The following is a 14,079-nucleotide window of genomic DNA, read 5'->3' as shown; positions in this document are numbered from 1 at the left end:
CCCTCACTGAAATGGACAGATCATCCAAGCAAAATATCAACAAGGAAATAAAGGTCTTAATAACACACTGGACCAGATAGATATCACAGATCTACTCATAACATTCCATCCCAAAGTAACAGAATACACATTCTTCTCTAGTTCACATGGAACATTCTCCAGAATAGATGACATCCTGGGCCATACATCAGGTCTCAAGTGGTATCAAAAGATTGGGATCAATCCCTGCATATTTTCAGATCACTGCTCTGAAGCTAGAACTCCATCACAACAGGAAATTTGAAAAGAACCCAAATACATGGAGACTAAAGAGCATCCTTCTAAAGAATGAATGGGTAAACCAGGAAATTAAAGGAGAAATGAAAAAACTCATGGAAACAAATGATAATGAAAACAGAATGGTTCAAAATCTGTGCGACACAGCAAATGCAGTCCTAAAAGGAAAATATATAGTGATACAAACCTTCCTCAAGAAACAAGAAAGTTCTCCAATGAACAACCCAACCCTACACCTAAAGGAGCTGGAGAAAGAAAATCAGAGAAAGCCTAAACCCATCAGGAGAAGAGAAATCACAAAGATCAGAGCAGAAATCAATGAAATAGAAATCAGAAAAACAATAGAACAAATCAATGAATCTAGGAGCTGGTTCTTTGAAAGAATTAATAAGATTGATAAAACCCTGGCCAGACTTATCAAAAAGAAAAGATAAAGGACACAAATAAATGAAATCATGAATGAAAGAGGAGAGATCACAACCAACACCAAAGAAATACAAACAATTATAAGAACATATTATGAGCAACTCAATGCCAGCAAATTTGACAATCTGGAAGAAATGGATGCATTCCTAGAGACATATAAACAACCACAACTGAACCAGGAAGAAATAGTAAACCTGAACAGACCCATAACCAGTAAGGAGATTGAAACCATCATCAAAAATCTCCAAACAAACAAGAGCCCAGGATCAGAGAGCTTTCCAGGGGAATTCTACCAAACATTTAAAGAAGAATTAATTCCTATTCTCCTGAAACTGTTAAAAAAATAGAAATGGAAGGAAAACTTCCAAAATCATTTTATGAGACCAGCATCACCTTGATTCCAAAACCAGACAAGGATTCCATCAAAAAAGAGAATTACAGACCAATATCCTTGATGAACAGAGATGTGAAAATTCTCACCAAAATACTAGCCAATAGGATCCAACAGAAAATGAAAAGGATTATTCACCACAACCAAGTGGGATTTATTCCAGGGCTGCAAGGTTGGTTCGATATCTGCAAATCAATCAATGTGATAAAAACAGATTAATAAAAGAAAGAACAAGAACCATATGATACTCTCAATAGATGCTGAAAAGGCATTTGACAAAGTACAGCATCCCTTCTTGATCAAAACTCTTCAAAGTGTAGGGATAGAGGGCACAAACCTCAATATCATCAAAGCCATTTATGAAAAACCCACTGCAAATATCATTATCAATGGAGAAAAACAGAGCTTTTCTGCTAAGGTCAGGGACATGGCAAGGATATCCATTACCACTGATATTCAACATAGTACTATAAGTCCTAGCCTCAGCCTTCATACAACAAAAAGAAACTGAAGGCATCCAAATCAGCAAAGAAGAAGTCAAACTATCACTCTTTGCAGTTGATATGATACCATATGTGGAAAACCCAAAGACTCCACTCCACACTTGCTAGAACTTGTACAGGAATTCAGTAAAGTGTCAGGATACAAAATCAATGCACAGAAATCAGTTACGTTTCTATACACCAACAACAAGACAGAAGAAAGAGAAATTAAGGAGTCAATCCCATTTATAATTGTACCCAAAACCATAAGATACCTAGGAACAAACCAAACTAAAGAGGCAAGGATCCATACTCAGAAAACTATAAAGAACTCATGAAAGAAATTGAGGAAGACAAAAAGAAATGGAAAAATGCTCCATGCTCATGGAGTGGAAGAACAAATATTGTGAAAATGTCTATGCTACCTAAAGCAATCTACACATTTAATGCAATCCCTATCAAAATCCCATCCATTTTGTTTTCAAAGAAATGGAACAAATAATCCTAAAATTTATATGGTACCAGAAAAGACTTTTATAGCCAGAGAAATATTGAAAAAGAAAGCCAAGGTTGGGGGCAACACCATTACATTTCAAGCTCTGTTACAAAGCTGTCATCATCAAGACAGTATGGTAATGGGGCACCTGAGTGGCTCAGTGGGTTAAAGCCTCTGCCTTCAGTTCAGGTCATGATCCCAGGGTCCTGGGATCGAGCCCCATGTTAGGCTCTCTGCTCCACAGGGAGCCTGCTTCCTCCTCACTCTCTCTCTGCCTGCCTCTCTGCCTACTTGTGATTTCTCTCTCTGTCAAATAAAAAAAAATCTTAAAAAAAAACAGTATGGTACTGGCAGAAAAACAGACACATAGATCAATGGAACAAAATAGAGAGTCCAGAAATAGACCCTCAACTCTATAGTCAACTAATCTTTGACAAAGCAGGAAAGAATGTCCAATGGAAAAAAGACAGCCTCTTCAACAAATGGTGTTGGGAAAATTGGACAGCCACAGGCAGAAAAATGAAAATGGACCATTTCCTTGCACCACACAAGAAAATCGACTAAAAATGGATGAAGGACCGCAGTGTGAGAAAGGAATCCATCAAAATCCTTGAGGAGAACACAGGCAGCAACCTCTTCGACCTCAGCCACAGCAACTTCTTCCTAGGAACTTCACCGAAGGCAAGGGAAGCAAGGGCAAAAATGAACTATCGGGATTTCATCAAAATCAAAAGCTTTTGCACAGCAAAGGAAAGAGTTAACAAAGCCAAAAGACAACTGACAGAATGGGAGAAGATATTTGCAAACAGAATATCAGATATAGGGCTAGTATCCAAAATCTATAAAGAGCTTAGCAAATTCAACACCCAAAGAACAAATAATCCAATCAAGAAATGGGCAGAGGAGGGGGAGGAATCAAGATGGCAGAGAAGTAGCAGGCTGAGACTACTTCAGCTAACAGGAGATCAGCTAGAGAGCTTATCTAAAGATTGCAAACATCGGCAAATCCATCGGCAGATCGAAGAGAAGAAGAACAGCAATTCTAGAAACAGAAAAACAACCACTTTCTGAAAGGTAGGACTGGAGGAGAAGTGAATCCAAAGCGACAGGAAGATAGACCCCGGGGGGGGGGGGCAGCTCCCGGCAAGCGGTGGAGCAACGGAGCACAAAATCAGGACTTTTAAAAGTCTGTTCCGCTGAGGGACATCGCCCCAGAGGCTAAACCGGGGCGAAGCCCACGTGGGGTCAGCGTGGCCTCTGGTCTCGCAGGGTCACAGAAGGATCGGGGGTGTCTGAGTGTTGCAGAGCTTGCGGATATTGGAACGGGAAAGCCGGCTATAGAGACAGAGCCGACAGTAAGCTCACAGCTCGGTGTTGCCTTGAACGGGTCGCAGGCTCGGTGAACTCGGAGCGTGGCCAGAGGTCAGGCAGACGGGAGTTACTAGGAGCTGTTCACTGAGGGCACACTGGGGAGCGGGGCCCCAGGCTCTTGGCTCCTCCGGGCCAGAGAACAGGAGGCCGCCATTTGTATTCCCGTCCTCCAGAACTCTATGGAAAGCGCTCAGGGAACAAAAGTTCCTGAAAGCAAAGCCGAGCGGATCACTCAGCCCGGCCCCTGGTAAGGGCGGTGCAATTCCGCCTGGGGCAAAGACACTTGAGAATCAATACAACAGGCCCCTCCCCCAGAAGATCAACAAGAAATCCAGGCAAGACCAAGTACACCTACCAAGGAGTGCAGTTTCAATACCAAGAAGAGCAGCAGAATTCCAGAGGAGGAAAAAACAAACCACGGAACTCATGGCTTTCTCCCTGTGATTTCTTAGTCTTGCAGTTATTTTAATTTTTTTCTTTTTGATTTTTTTTCTCTTCTTCTGCTAAAATTTTTTTAACTTTTACCCTTTTCTTTTTTAACGTTTTTTAACTACTTTATCTAATATATATATATATATATATATATATTCTTTTTTTATACTTTTCTTTATTCGTTTTCTTTTTTTTAATTCTTTATTTTCTTTTTTTCTTTCTTTATTTTTGAACCTCTTTTTATCCCCAAATCAGAAGAGATCCCAATCTCTTCAATCTCTTTTTTAATTCTTGATTGAATTTTTAATTCAATCTCTTTTTTTAATTTTTTTTTCTTTCTTTCTTTTGGAACCTCTTTTTATCCCCAAATCAGAAGAGATCCTAATCAGAAGAGATTGGGAGATCCCAATCAGAGGAGATCCCAATCAGAGGCGATCCCTCACCCAATCGTGAGGGGGGAGAAATACCCCCTCACGATTTGGGATCTCTTCTGATTTGGTTAAAGCATATTTTCCTGGGATTGTTGCCACCCTTTTAGTATTTTACTTGCTCCTTCATATACTCTTAGCTGGACAAAATGACAAGGCGGAAAAATTCACAACAAAAAAAAGAACAAGAGGCAGTACCGAAGACTAGGGACCTAATCAATACAGACATTGGTAATATGTCAGATCTAGAGTTCAAAATGACAATTCTCAAGGTTCTATCCGGGTTTGAAAAAGGCATGGAAGATATTAGAGAAACCCTCTCCAGAGATATAAAAGCCCTTTCTGGAGAAATAAAAGAACTAAAATCTAACCAAGTTGAAATCAAAAAAGCTATTAATGAAGTTCAATCAAAAATGGAGGCTCTCACTGCTAGGATAAATGAGGCAGAAGAAAGAATTAGCGATATAGAAGACCAAATGACAGAGAATAAAGAAAATGAGCAAAAGAGGGACAAACAGCTACTGGACCATGAGGGGAGAATTCGAGAGATAAGTGACACCATAAGACGAAACAACATTAGAATAATTGGGATTCCAGAAGAAGAAGAAAGAGAGAGGGGAGCAGAAGGTATACTGGAGAGAATTATTGGGGAGAATTTCCCCAATATGGCAAAGGGAACGAGCATCAAAATTCAGGAGGTTCAGAGAACGCCCCTCAAAATCAATAAGAATAGGCCCACACCCCGTCACCTAATAGTAAAATTTACAAGCCTTAGTGACAAAGAGAAAATCCTGAAAGCAGCCCGGGAAAAGAAGTCTGTAAATACAATGGTAAAAGTATTAGATTGGCAGCTGACTTATCCACAGAGACCTGGCAGGCCAGAAAGAGCTGGCATGACATTTTCAGAGCACTAAACGAGAAAAACATGCAGCCAAGAATACTATATCCAGCTAGGCTATCATTGAAAATAGAAGGAGAGATTAAAAGCTTCCAGGACAAACAAAAACTGAAAGAATTTGCAAACACCAAACCAGCTCTACAGGAAATACTGAAAGGGGTCCTCTAAGCAAAGAGAGAGCCTACAAGTGGTAGATCAGAAAGGAACAGAGACAATATACAGTAACAGTCACCTTACAGGCAATACAATGGCACTAAAATCATATCTCTCAATAGTTACCCTGAATGTTAATGGGCTAAATGCCCCAATCAAAAGACACAGGGTATCAGAATGGATAAAAAAACAAAACCCATCTATATGTTGCCTCCAAGAAACTCATTTTAAACCCGAAGACACCTCCAGACTTAAAGTGAGGGGGTGGAAAAGAATTTACCATGCTAATGGACATCAGAAAAAAGCAGGAGTGGCAATCCTTATATCAGATCAATTAGATTTTAAGCCAAAGACTATAATAAGAGATGAGGAAGGACACTATATCATACTCAAAGGGTCTGTCCAACAAGAAGATCTAACAATTTTAAATATCTATGCCCCCAACGTGGGCGCAGCAAACTATATAAACCAATTAATAACAAAATCAAAGAAACACATCAACAATAATACAATAATAGTAGGGGAATTTAACACTCCCCTCACTGAAATGGACAGATAATCCAAGCAAAAGATCAACAGGGAAATAAAGGCCTTAAATGATACACTGGATGAGATGGACATCACAGATATATTCAGAACATTTCATCCCAAAGCAACAGAATACACATTCTTCTCTAGTGCACATGGAACATTCTCCAGAATAGATCACATCCTCGGTCCTAAATCAGGACTCAACCGATACCAAAAGATTGGGATCATTCCCTGCATATTTTCAGACCACAATGCTCTGAAGCTAGAACTCAACCACAAGAGGAAGCTTGGAAAGAACCCAAAACATGGAGACTAAACAGCATCCTTCTAAAGAATGAATGGGTCAACTGGGAAATTAAAGAAAAATTGAAAAAAATCATGGAAACAAATGATAATGAAAACACAACAGTTCAAAATCCGGGACACAACAAAGGCAATCCTAAGGGGAAAATATATAGCGGTACAAGCTTTTCTCAAGAAACAAGAAAGGTCTCAGGTACACAACCTAACCCCACACCTCAAGGAGCTGGAGAAAGAACAAGAAAGAAACCCTAAGCCCAGCAGGAGAAGAGAAATCATAAAGATCAGAGCAGAAATCAATGAAATAGAAACCAAAAAAAAAAAAACAAAAAAACAAAAAAACAAACAATAGAACAAATCAACGAAACTAGGAGCTGGTTCTTTGAAAGAATTAATAAAATTGATAAACCCCTGGCCAGACTTATCAAAAAGAAAAGAGAAAGGACCCAAATAAATAAAATCATGAATGAAAGAGGATAGATCACAACTAACACCAAAGAAATACAAACTATTATAAGAACATACTATGAGCAACTCTACGCCAACAAATTTGACAATCTGGAAGAAATGGATGCATTCCTAGAAATATATAAACTACCAAAATTGAACCAGGAAGAAATAGAAAGCCTGAACAGACCCATAACCAGTAAGGAGATTGAAACAGTCATTAAAAATCTCCAAACAAACAAAAGCCCAGGGCCAGACGGCTTCCCGGGGGAATTCTACCAAACATTTCAAGAACTAATTCCTATTCTCCTGAAACTGTTCCAAAAAATAGAAATGGAAGGAAAACTTCCAAACTCATTTTATGAGGCCAGCATCACCTGGATCCCAAAACCAGACAAGGTTCCCATCAAAAAAGAGAGCTATAGACCAATATCCTTGATGAACACAGATGCGAAAATTCTCACCAAAATACTAGCCAATAGGATTCAACAGTACATTAAAAGGATTATTCACCAAGACCAAGTGGGATTTATCCCAGGGCTGCAAGGTTGGTTCAACATCCGCAAATCAGTCAATGTGATACAATACATCAATAAAAGAAAGAACAAGAACCATATGATACTCTCAATAGATGCTGAAAAAGCATTTGACAAAGTACAGCATCCCTTCCTGATCAAAACTCTTCAAAGTGTAGGGAGAGAGGGCACATACCTCAATATAACCAAAGCCATCTATGAAAAACCCACCACAAAATTCATTCTCAATGGAGAAAAACTTAAAGCTTTTCCACTAAGGTCAGGAACATGGCAGGGATGTCCATTATCACCACTGCTATTCAACATAGTACTAGAAGTCCTAGCCTCAGCAATCAGACAACAAAAGGAAATTAAAGGCATCCAAATCAGCAAAGAAGAAGTCAAATTATCACTCTTCGCAGATGATATGATACTCTATGTGGAAAACCCAAAAGACTCCACTCCAAAACTGCTAGAACTTGTACAGGAATTCAGTAAAGTGTCAGGATATAAGATCAGTGCACAGAAATCAGTTGCATTTCTCTACACCAACAACAAGACAGAAGAAAGAAATTAAGGAGACAATCCCATTTACAATTGCACCCCAAACCATAAGATACCTAGGAATAAACCTAACCAAAGAGGCTAAGAATCTATACTCAGAAAACTATAAAGTACTCATGAAAGAAATTGAGGAAGACACAAAGAAATGGAAAAACGTTCCATGTTCCTGGATTGGAAGAATAAATATTGTGAAAATGTCTATGCTACCTAAAGCAATCTACACATTTAATGCAATTCCTATCAAAGTAACATCCATCTTTTTCAAAGAAATGGAACAAATAATTTTAAAATTTATATGGAACCAGAAAAGACCTCGAATAGCCAAAGGGATATTGAAAAACAAAGCCAAAGTTGGTGGCATCACAATTCCGGACTTCAAGCTCTATTACAAAGCTGTCATCATCAAGACAGCATGGTACTGGCACAAAAACAGACACATAGATCAATGGAACAGAATAGAGAGCCCAGATATAGACCCTCAACTCGATGGTCAACTAATCTTTGACAAAGCAGGAAAGAATATCCAATGTAAAAAAGACAGCCTCTTTAATAAATGGTGTTGGGAAAATTGGACAGCCACCTGCAGAAAAATGAAATTGGACCATTTCCTTACACCACACACAAAAATAGACTCAAAATGGATTAAGGACCTCAATGTGAGAAAGGAAGCCATCAAAATCCTTGAGGAGATCACAGGCAGCAACCTCTTCGACCTCAGCCGCAGCAACATCTTCCTAGGAACAACGCCAAAAGCAAGGGAAGCAAAGGCAAAAATGAACTATTGGGGTTTCATCAAGATCAAAAGCTTTTTCACAGCAAAGGAAACAGTTAACAAAATCAAAAGACAACTGACAGAATGGGAGAAGATATTTTCAAACGACATATCAGATAAAGGACCAGTGTCCAAAATCTATAAAGAACCTAACAAACTCAACACCCAAAGAACAAATAATCCAATCAAGAAATGGGCAGAGGACATGAACAGACGTTTCTGCAAAGAAGACATCCAGATGGCCAACAGACACATGAAAAAGTGCTCCATATCATTCGGCATCAGGGAAATACAAATCAAAACCACAATAAGATATCACCTCACACCAGTCAGAATGGCTAAAATCAACAAGTCAGGAAATGACAGATGCTGGCGAGGATGAGGAGAAAAGGGAACCCTCCTACACTGTTGGTGGGAATGCAAGCTGGTGCAACCACTCTGGAAAACAGCATGGAGGTTCCTCAAATGTTGAAAATAGAACTGCCTTATAACCCAGCAATTGCACTACTGGGTATTTACCCTAAAGATACAAACGTAGTGATCCAAAGGGGCACGTGCACCCGAATGTTTATAGCAGCAATGTCCACAATAGCCAAACTATGGAAAGAACCTAGATGTCCATCAACAGATGAATGGATCAAGAAGATGTGGTATATATACACAATGGAATACTATGTGGCCATCAAAAAAAACCCCGAAATCTTGCCATTTGCGACAACATGGATGGAACTAGAGCGTATCATGCTTAGCGAAATAAGTCAAGCGGAGAAAGACAACTATCATATGATCTCCCTGATATGAGGAAGTGGTGATGCAACATGGGGGCTTAAGTGGGTAGGAGAAGAATCCATGAAACAAGATGGGATAGGGAGGGAGACAAACCATAAGTGACTCTTAATCTCACGAAACTAACTGTGGGTTGCTGCAGGGGTGGGGGTTGGGAGAAGGGGGGTAGGGTTATGGATATTGTGTAGGGTATGTGCTTTTGGGTAAATTGGAAGGGGAGGTGAACCATGAGAGACTATGGACTCTGAAAAACAATCTGAGGGGTTTGAAGTGGCGGGGGGGTGGGAGGTTGGGGTACCAGGTGGTGGGTATTACAGAGGGCACGGCTTGCATGGAGCACTGGGTGTGGTGAAAAAATAATGAATACTGTTTTTCTGACAATAAATAAATTGGAAAAAAAAGGAAAAAAAATGGGCAGAGGACATGAACAGACATTTCTACAAAGAAGACATCCAGATGGCCAACAGACACATGAAAAAGTGCTCCACATCACTCGGCATCAGGGAAATACAAATCAAAACCACAATGAAATAGCACCTCACACCAGTCAGGATGGCTAAAATTAACAAGTCAGGGAATGACAGATGCTGGCGAGGATGCAGAGAAAGGGGAACCCTCCTACACTGTTGGTGGGAATGCATGCTGGTGCAACCACTCTGGAAAACAGCATGGAGGTTCCTCCAAAATTTGAAAATAGAGCTACCCTATGACCCAGCAATGGCACTACTGGGTATTTACCCTAAAGATACAAATGTAGTGATCCAAAGGGTCACGTGCACCCAAATATTTATAGCAGCAATGTCCACAATCCCAAACTATGGAAAGAACCTAGATATCCAACAACAGATGAATGGATAAAGAAGATGTGGTGTATATATATATATATCTATATATATATATATATAGATATATATATATATATTGCAGCCATCAAAAGAAATGAATTCTTGCAATTTGCGATGACATGGATGGAACTAGAGAGTATTATTCTTAGCAAAATAAGTCAGTTGGAAAAAAGACAACTCTCATATGATCTCCCCGATATGAGGAAGTGGAGATGCAACGTGGGAGGTTTGTGGGGTAGGAAGGAATAAATGACACAAGATGGGATCGGGAGGAAAACAAACCATAAGAGACTCTTAATCTCACAAAACAAACAGAGTTTCTGGGGGGAGAGGGGTAAGGAGAGGGTGGTGGGGTTTTGGACATTGGGGAGGGTATGCGCTATGGAGAGTGCTGGGAAGTATGTAAACCTGGCGATTCACAGACCTGTACCCCTGGGGCTAATAATGCATTATATGTTTATAAAAATATATATATTTTTAAAGCAAACCAATTAGTACAAATGGGATCATAAGAAGAGGTGAAGCCAACCCCACCCTTGATCCCGCTTCTCTGTTCTTTTCCTCAGAGGCACCAAATATTCCCAGTTAATAAGGACTTTCTCCAGAAATATTCACTGAATATACAAAATAGGTGTATACATCCAAAAGGGTTGTAATATACTTTGGCAATCACTGATAGCTGCTTTTTTATTAAGTTAATTACAGATCCACTGTAGTGAGCACAAGTGATGCCCTCTTTCTGAAAATGGACCAATTTACAAGGTGTGATTTGAGAAAAGCCCACAGAGGCGGAGGTAGGCTATGGTGGGCAGTGGATGTCCCAGACAACCAGCTTCCCTTCCGTTGTCATGGAAAGTATTTGTGTTAAATTCAAATGAAAGACTGGCTAAATTTTCCCAGAAGCTTGTTGAAGGTCTGCCTTTCATAAGACAGATTACACATTATGTTGGTGATAAATATAAAACAAAGCATTAGTCAGTAGTATAAAACAAAGCATTTGTCAGTATGGCATATTTTATAAATTACATTGATTTACAGTAGGAAAAAAGATAAAAATCAAAAAAACCAATCACTAGGAAATCTCTTCCCCATGAATTGCCATGGTGCAGGCCATTCTGAACCTCTGAAGATTTGCTAGGAGCAAGTGAAGGGCTGTGCACGGGGTTCATTAAACTGTTTGCTTCAAGCAAATGAAAAAGTGTTTAACCACTTGTTTATATCTATTCAACTTCTCTTACCGAGGTTTTAGAGACTGATAAAAGGGACTAATGTCTGTCTTGTGCAAAAGCATGCTCCAGTTGTAAGATATCACAAAATAATTATTCCCGTCTTATAACTATAAACTTTTCCCATAAACTAGTTTCCCATCACTAGAAATTAAGTACTGTACACAGACATGCCCCAGACACCTCATGAAATCTGTACTACATAAAATAAGGCACAAGAGCCATCTTTCTTAGGCAATGTCTTGGAGACAAAATGTAGAAAGAACCCAGAGAGGTGAGTGGCGCCCCACAATGAATGTACAGTGAATGAATCAATCAGAGAAATGCCTTCATTTGCCATGTGATACAGCAAGTTTGCTGCCCCCTTCTCTAACGACACAGAGAAGATCCTTGGGCTCACCTTTTCTGCCCTGAACACAGGAGGGTCAAAAAACAATCACTGGTCAAGGGAGGCCATCAAGTTCTTCCTAAGAGCTGCTCTACTTCCTTACAAGGCATTGTCGTGACTTGTGGGTTTTGTATTTGCAAACTCACCTACTCGCTACAATTTATAACCCCAAAATCAACCCTTGTGGCCCCTTCATGATGGTTTGTAGGCACGTGCAAATGCGGAGTGGCAAAAATCTGACTCTCCCTGTGCACACGTTCCTAGCTGAGTCCAGTGAAGACATGCGCTGCCTTCTTATTCCAGCTTTCAAACTGTAAACAAGTGTCTTTCCAGGGTCTGCTTACCACCGCGTGGGTCATGTTTTTGAGGTGTTTTTACTTGGTGAGAGCAGTATTTAAACTAATGCAAACATGGTACTGAAAGGCAGTCTAATGACGTACCTTCCAGAGAATATACCTGAATTAGATAAACGTCATTCAGGTATGCGTTTCAGAGCTGTTGTCTGTGAGTCAGCGCTAATGCATTAACATTATGTATTAAATACGGTGTCTTCAAAAGAAAACACACATAAGACAAGGTTATGTATCTATCTGTGGGGGAAACTGCTATGACCCAAGGCTGGCAGGAATCTAATCCTATACTTCTCCTAGGAGCAATGATTTTGTACTCGCTGAGGTCTGCAGAGACTTTGTGAAACTTAACTGCCACACATAATGAGAATTGACTTTATTGTTTGATAACTTTGACTTGTGAAAAAGAGGTTTGGACAGAATCATCTTTGTATTCATCCATCTCAAAAATTTTTTTTGCATGCCCTCTTAAAACTAAATTTCTATAAATCCTACCAAGATTGAAGAAAGGAAGCAGAAGAAACACCATCAGGTGCTCACTGAGGGCAGCTTACATGGGTGTCAAATGCAGAAATTGTGGCAGGAAACGGGACCCGAGGTCCACCTCAGATGCGACAATGGCTCCAGGTGAGCAGGCAGGCAAGATAACTTGCCTGATGCATCTGATGCACCACCTTTGTACTGGCTCTGAAACGTCTAAATATGTAAGATCATGTTTTATTATTCTGAGAACTGGGTAGCCTAAAAATGAGCCACTCACATTCAACTCTTTATTATATCACTCCGAACTAACTTTTCATTCTTTGTCATATGCACACATATATTAGTACAGGCATCACTTTTTGGGGGATATTTTCTCAGGATAGTCAAATTAGTTTTACATAATATTTTATTTTGAACAATGGTTCCATTATTTTCAGCTGACAATTCAATACAGTAAAGGACCCAAGTAAAAATGTCCAATGATTTGCCCATGGTGTACTATGAAGACAAACAAAGAGTAGCCTGAAGTGACTAAGCTTACACATATTTACTCTCTACAACATCTGACATATAAAAATGCAGGAAGCATTACTCACTTTTTCTGTTAAACGTGGGCACTGTGAGCAAGTATATCTTCCTCTTCATACTGAGGGGTACAGAAAAAATAATCAGTACTACAAAAAGACCTGGTTTCTAAAACAAAGAACTATTATAACCACAAAATCAAAAGGAATGCATCTAAACAGGGTCAGAGCTTTGCAACCTCCTCAGATAAGAGAACCTGCCTCAAGGAACATCTGAAAGCATTCGGAAAGAAAAGCAAATGTGTTTTTAAAAAATGCCACAAATGATTTTGACTTTAAATGGTAGTAAATGAAAATCTGAATGCTATATTTCTAAGGCATTAAAGCTACAATAAGTACCAGAAGTTACAACTAGCACTGGAAATTGGTGACTGAATCAGTGTTTTTGTTTCTGTTTTGCATTTTCAATTGAGGTAAAGTTCACATAACATAAAATTAACCATTAATCATTTTATTATTTTTAATAGATTTTATGCTTTAAATATTTTTAAAATATAAATTCAATTAATTATAAAGATTTTATTTTGAGGGGTGCCCTGGTGGCTCAGTGGGTTAAGCCTCTGCCTTCAGGGTCCTGGGTTTGAGCCCCACATTGGGCTCCCTGCTCAGCAAGGAGCCTGCTTCCCCCTCCGCCTCTTGTGACTACTTGTGATCTCTGTCAAATACATAAATAAAATCTTAATAAATAAATAAATAAATAAATAAATAAATAACGATTTTATTTTGATGTAATCTCTACACCAAACAACTCCAAGATCAAGAGCCACGTGCCCCACTGACAGAGCCAGCCAGGCATTCCGACCATTAGTCATTTTAAAGTGTACAATTCGGGGACACTTAGTACACTAACAACGCTGGGCACCATCCCCTCTGTCTAGTTCAGGACATTTTCATCACCCCAAAAGGAAGACCCCCTCCATTAAGTTATCATGCAT

The 14,079-nt window shown here is 39.4% G+C and overlaps 1 pseudogene; it reads right to left on the bottom strand.

Annotated features, from left to right (window-relative positions):
* The window catches only part of LOC122906809, a 36,449-nt pseudogene that overhangs the window by 7,253 nt on the left and 15,117 nt on the right, over window positions 1-14,079 (bottom strand).

The sequence above is a fragment of the Neovison vison genome, chromosome 5 (assembly GCF_020171115.1).
Source record: "Neovison vison isolate M4711 chromosome 5, ASM_NN_V1, whole genome shotgun sequence".
Taxonomy (NCBI): domain Eukaryota; kingdom Metazoa; phylum Chordata; class Mammalia; order Carnivora; family Mustelidae; genus Neogale; species Neogale vison.
Note: the sequence above shows the minus strand (reverse complement) of the source record. Positions and strands in the feature narration are given on the sequence as shown.